This window comes from Labeo rohita, unplaced genomic scaffold (genome assembly GCF_022985175.1).
Source record: "Labeo rohita strain BAU-BD-2019 unplaced genomic scaffold, IGBB_LRoh.1.0 scaffold_1723, whole genome shotgun sequence".
Lineage (NCBI taxonomy): Eukaryota > Metazoa > Chordata > Actinopteri > Cypriniformes > Cyprinidae > Labeo > Labeo rohita.
Genome location: NW_026127916.1, coordinates 7,929 through 14,445, shown reverse-complemented (window position 1 = coordinate 14,445; position 6,517 = coordinate 7,929). Strand labels below are relative to the sequence as shown.

General features: G+C 35.4%; 1 long non-coding RNA gene across 1 annotated transcript; it reads left to right on the top strand.

Moving 5' to 3' along the window:
- Positions 1 to 1,617: 1,617 nt before the first annotated feature.
- Positions 1,618 to 5,879, top strand: LOC127158830 (uncharacterized). Its single transcript, XR_007826286.1, has 3 exons — positions 1,618 to 2,452; positions 4,185 to 4,281; positions 5,759 to 5,879. It is a non-coding gene; the product is annotated as an uncharacterized LOC127158830 (long non-coding RNA).
- Positions 5,880 to 6,517: the final 638 nt, after the last annotated feature.

Below are 6,517 nucleotides of genomic sequence, written 5' to 3'. Positions count from 1 at the left end.
ACAGTCCAGTAAAGAGGTCTCTGCCCAGCACAGCCGATCCCATTTGTACAAGTTTGTATAAGTCTGTTGTAGTCCAATGGCCCCCATACGAGATGCTGGCTGGCAAGCATCCTTTCACTTCAGTTGCATCGCCCCCAAAACTAACTAGACTGAGTTTCGGTGGTGAGAGGGGTGCTTGACTGAAAAATCCAGTGTATGTGGACATCGGCAATAAGGACACTGCAGAACCTGTGTCAACCATTAACTGAACGTCCTGTTTTTGTCCTGTGTTTGCACATATTTGTCCTGTACACATTATTTTACCTCAATCATGAGCAGAATGTTTGATATTTGATATTTAGATGTTGCCTTTACTTTTGCTACGTTGTGACCTGTGATATTGTTGAACCACTTGTACCGAGTTGTCGGATGACGTGATCAACGCTTTAGCCTCCGCTGTAGCAGTTTCAATTTGCCAAGCAATAGTCACGGCTTTCTTAAGGTTGCGCGGCACTTCTAGCAGCAGCTGCTCTGTGATGTGAGAAGAATTAGTTTTTTCTACCAGCTGATCACGTAACATCTCGTCCTCCATCACGCCAAATTCACAGGTGGCATCCAGTTCACGTAGAGCAGCGACATGCTGGTCTGTGGTCTCGCCCGCGCGTTGGCTCCGTTGGCAGAAGCGGTAGCATTCAGTAACCACATTATCCTCAAATTGTCAAAAGGTTTGATCCACGCTTTGAACGGTGTCAGTGGTTCACCCGGTGTTTGCAGGAACGGGGCAGGTTGGCTTAGACTAAGTCATCCTCATCACCAATATGTTGAGTGTCTGTAGTAAAAGCAAATACACACATTTTCTGGAATTGTGTGTAATCCTTTATTCACCGCTCAGCATGAGTACAACTCTCCTTCTCCTTCCCCTTATCCTCAACACACATATAAGAGCTCCCTTTTTGTTTTGTTTTCCAGCTCAATTATCTAAACATCTTAAAATCAAGCTACATTTACTGGAAATGCAAAGTCTTCTTTCTGAGAAACTGAATAAAATGAAATGAGTTGATTAAAATAAGAACAAATGTGATGCGATCTAGGAAAACCCAACACGTGAAATTTTACCTTTTTTTTTTAGGTTTTGATACCTTTTCCAGAACTGTTTTTATTGTTTATAACTTAAACGTAACCAAAGTGATAGCGACGGAATTTTGAGAAAAACGGCTTTAATAAAGTGAGACAGCTGCACCTTCAATTTATGGGTTTAACGAGAGCTGTCTGTCTGTTAGTATCTTCATCATCTGGTCCTTCATCTCTGGATGTGAAATAGTCCATTATAACATCGTTTAGGGCACTGACATCACCAAGATTGAGCAGATTGAGACGTTTAAGATCGGTTAAGTGAGCAGCTGCAGTACTTTAGACACCATTGTTGCGCTCCGCCATCTCACGATATTAAAAAAAATAAATAAATAAAAATAAATAAATAAATAAATAAATAAATTAAAAGCTTTGCGTACCGTAGTATGTTATGTGGTTTAATTTGATAGGTTAACTGTTTTTGTGGTGTTAACCCATACGGAAATGTAATATATGACATATATGTCCCTATATCAGAAGTGCTACTCTCATATATGTTATATATAGGGCAATATATTATTATCACATATATCCATCTTCTGGATATATGTAGATATATGTTTATAACATATATGAATTTCCCATAGTACAATTTGTATATAAACATATATTGAAAGTATATATATAGTTAACTTTTATATGGTATTGCATGTTATGACCATATATGTCTACAATATATATTAAAATAGTATATTGTATTATATGATATGACCATATATGTTAACAATATATATCAAAATTATATATGGTACTCTATTTTTTGACCATTTGTTACCAATGTATATATTGAATTTATGCAAGTTTATTAGCCATATATGCCTAAAAGATACTGCTTATTGTAAATCATATAACAAAATTAATTTTTGCTTAACTTTATTAATTGTTTAAATTCAGTTTTCTGGGGGAAAAGTAGAGATGAATATATAACCTGTTAAAAAATGCCAATGTACTAAAAGTTACTTGTAGTAAAAGGAATGTATTATAGAGTTATTGAGGGGGAAAAACACTTCATGTAACTGTTTGTCCATATGTGCTCTCATCATCAATGAACTAAAACGCATTTCATTAAAATACATGAGCGATTTGTTTGAACGTCACAATAGCGCTTTTGCGCATGCGCCAAAATTTAAACACACCCGCGCTAACGGCAGAGTCTGAGCAATGGCTGCGGCTAAACAAACAGTCATCTGCGGTAAGATGTTTTTCTTAGCAAGTGGAAGGATAACAAATGTGTCAGTACCTTCACATAATAAACGACAATGATTTTATAGACGGGCACGAAGACAGACAGACATCACTGAGTGGAGTGGATGAAACGCCTTTGAATGTGGCAGCGGTGCAGGTAATTTACACTAATTTACTCAACGCTTTATTCCTACACTAATATTACATAGAAACTAAGTGTTATATGACTATTTTAGTGATGGGTCGTTCTTGAACGATTCGTTCATTTTGAACGAATCTTTAATGTGACTCGGGACGAACGAGTCGCCTCGGGGAGAGATTCGTTCAGTCGCGCATGCGCAACATCCTATTAGGTTCTGTACTGGAATTAGTTCACCTGTTTTAGAGTCGTTCGTTCACCTTATGGGGCTGTCACGTGATGAACGAACGACTCAAACCCGAAGACTCAAAAGATGAACTAATCAATTCTCTTTCCGGCTCAGGCTGCATAGGTTAACATTACGGGGATGTCACGTGATGAACGAACGACTCAAACCCGAGGACTCGAGAGATGAACTAATCAATTCTCTTTCCGGCTCAGGCTGCATAGGTTAACATTACGGGGATGTCACGTGATGAACGAACGACTCAAACCCGAAGACTCGAGAGATGAACTAATCAATTCTCTTTCCGGCTCAGGCTGCATAGGTTAACATTACGGGGATGTCACGTGATGAACGAACGACTCAAACCCGAGGACTCGAGAGATGAACTAATCAATTCTCTTTCCGGCTCAGGCTGCATAGGTTAACATTACGGGGATGTCACGTGATGAACGAACGACTCAAACCCGAAGACTCGAGAGATGAACTAATCAATTCTCTTTCCGGCTCAGGCTGCATAGGTTAACATTACGGGGATGTCACGTGATGAACGAACGACTCAAACCCGAGGACTCGAGAGATAAACTAATCAATTCTCTTTCCGGCTCAGACTGCGTTGGTTAGCTAATTGGGCTGTCACGTGATGAACGAACAACTCAAACCCGAAAACTTGTCAGATAAGAGGCGAGGTGAGCGAATCATAGACTAAAGACCCAGGTAAACAATGAATGAATCTTTTCTGTTTCTTATAGCATTATAGTTTTGTTTTGTTTGTAGTGTGATCAACGTTTGTGTAAGCAGTAGATGTGTTAGGGAGGTAAAACATAACATTTTAATTATATTTTGCTAAAATGAACGTAATGAACGAAATGACTTGAAAAAAGATTCGTTCATTTTGCTGAACGAGACTCAAAGGACTGAGTCGGTAAAATGATCCGAACTTCCCATCACTAGACTATTTTGGTCAGCAAGAGCCTCTGTCTCTATATAGATCAGCTAATGTTTTAAATATTCCCTGTCATTGTTGTATATATGATGTTATGATTATAGCTGCATTGATGTGTTTTGCAACTTGCTCGCGTTAAAGTTAATTTTAGCTATTGGGTAACAGGTTAATCTGTATGGAGATACTGTGAACTCATTGTTTTCACTGGATAAGCAATGCCACGTTTGGAAATTATTTAAAGCTGTCTGACAAAAATAGTGGATGAAAATTTTAATGTTTATCTCTGAGATGTAGTCTAGACTAGAACTATAAAACTGCACGAAATGGAATTATTTAAATACAAGCACCTTGAATTCATATAGTAAATTACAGTACTTGGTTATATTGCACCAAGTGGATTGACATGTCAGTGACATGCCTAGAGTGGGTGCATAAGCACATGCATGTGCATGTTGCATAAAGGTACAGTACACTAAAGGATGTGATTGTGGGGTTTTAAAAATATGGTTAATCTATCGTAGTAAATTTTGTTCATATCTTTGCTGATAATTGTGCTATTCTTGTTTGTGTCCCATGAAAAGGTAATGAGTCCCGAAATTCTCAGAAAATAGAAATGGAGGCCGAACCTGCAGATGTGGATGGCAGTGATGTGAATGATGGAGCATCTACACAGAAAAGGTTAAATATTTTATTGAAACAAAAACTAGCATCTGCAATATACATGTAAACAAATCAAATTAACAAAATAGTTTAGTTAAAAATGTGTCTTCATGTACTATTTAATAAAATTCTAGTGCATTTAATCTATTAAATAACAGTGAGTGAGTTTTTGGATATGGTAAGATTAAACTTATTTTAGTGAATGAAGTACCACATTTTAGCTATCATTTTGTTAGGGTGGGTACACAAAATATTATTTTATCCTTGCTTCTAGAAAATCCTCAGTCTATCTGCTTTCTAACAACTTCATGTGGCCGTAAACATTTATTTTTAACGTGGCTTTAAGCACTATAGATTATTAAAGTTTCACTTTCACTGTGACAAAGGCAGTAAATGTGGTGTTTATATGGAATAATTGTAATATTTATGGTAGAAATACAGAGAGAGTCCCCATATCAGTAGGAAAGTGATCAAATGAGCATCTTCCATCCAAAGACTTGTTGCATTTCAGGGCAAAGCAAAACAAAAAAATGCAGGAAACTATTAATTGGTTATTTTACAATTAATTGTACTATAAATTATACTACAATTGGAAAATACTGTAAATTGTTAAACTGTTCGGCGTGATGACGTTTAATGCCTCCGACAGGGCCTGTAGTCCCATTTAGCAGCATGTTAGGAACCATCTTTTTTAAGAAACATAACAGTTAAAAAAAAAAAAAAATCAAGAGTGGGATTTAACTGGTGTGTTTTATGTCATAGAATAAAACGTGAAAGTATTATGAGTTTGTGTGAACCGCGGACCTTATTTCAGGGGATTTAATCAAAATTGTCATTTAAAAACCCATGTCATAGTTCCACCCCTCTATTTCTTTTCTCCAGGCGAAAACGATGCATATATTAGGTATTATGAATGTAAACACTTTATTTCATTGATGCTAAATAGCAAATTAAATTGTAACCTTAGCTGTGAACTCTGTCATTGAGCATTTGGGTTACTATAGTTTAGTTCTTCATGTATATAGAGACATATAATTTGAATGGGCATGCAGGCTGTGCTCTGTTGTTGTTCTGCCATGTCCTTGTGGTATCTGGGAATATTTTACAACTACAACTTATAATTATTACATAAATAATGAGTATTCTGCAGTTTTAAATAATCTTTAACTTTACCAACTATGTTTAATACTCAGTATATTTGTCATCTTATAGTAGTTAATCACTTTAAGATATAGGCACAGTTTTAACTAAAAAGCTAAATTAAACTTTGTTTCAGTGTTGGATTGCAAGACTTAAGCAGGTTTTATATTTTAATATCATGTTGACTAAAATCAAGTTTAGTTTACTGTACCACCCAACGCTACCAAAGCTAAAAAGTTGCTTTTGAATGTTGTGCACTTCCTGAAGTCATATATGGTTCAGAAAATGTATTGTAATTATCTTATAAAAACCTAACTTTTTTATTTTATTTTTTTTTTTTTTTTTTTTTTAACAGATGCTGGAATCCAGAAATTTCTTCACCTGGGGCCTATTGGGGATGGCAGTAAACCAAAAACTAACCAAGCTGTGGGAATACAAACCTGTAGACCTTTAGCTGAACCACTACAATTGATGTTTTGTTGCTTATGCCTGTTCAGTGTTTTGATCAGTTATATGTCATTTTCTTTTTTTCTGTTTGATTGTGCAGCTCAGTGACTTTTTTTTCAATTTAAATAAATTCTGTTTAAATAAAGATGTTTCTTTGTGTAGCTTACTGTACCATTTAACATTTAAGGCTTAAGGTGTGAAATGTGCAATGCACTGCAACTTTGTAGAGTGTAGAGTGTCTTACATGTGTCTACAACCTCTATTTAAAGATCAAAGACCACATATTAAAATATTAAATATATGAAACCATATATTTCATGCATATATGTCTAATTTGTATATAACATAATAAATAAATACATACATCTCACATATATTAATAATTATATACATTCCATATATGGCAATACATGTATTATACATACATAAACATATATTTTTGTATGGGGTAGACTTATATGTCAATATATGAAATTGTTCCATTTTCTAATAGGAATCATATATGGATATGGAATATATAAAACATGTATTTAATATATGGGTATTTCATATAAGCACATATATTACATTTCCGTATGGGAAGGGAAAGCACCTCAGCAGTGCCTTCTTAGCATAAGAGAAAGTCATTTCTGCTTGCTGCAATAAATGTATACTTTATGTATACACT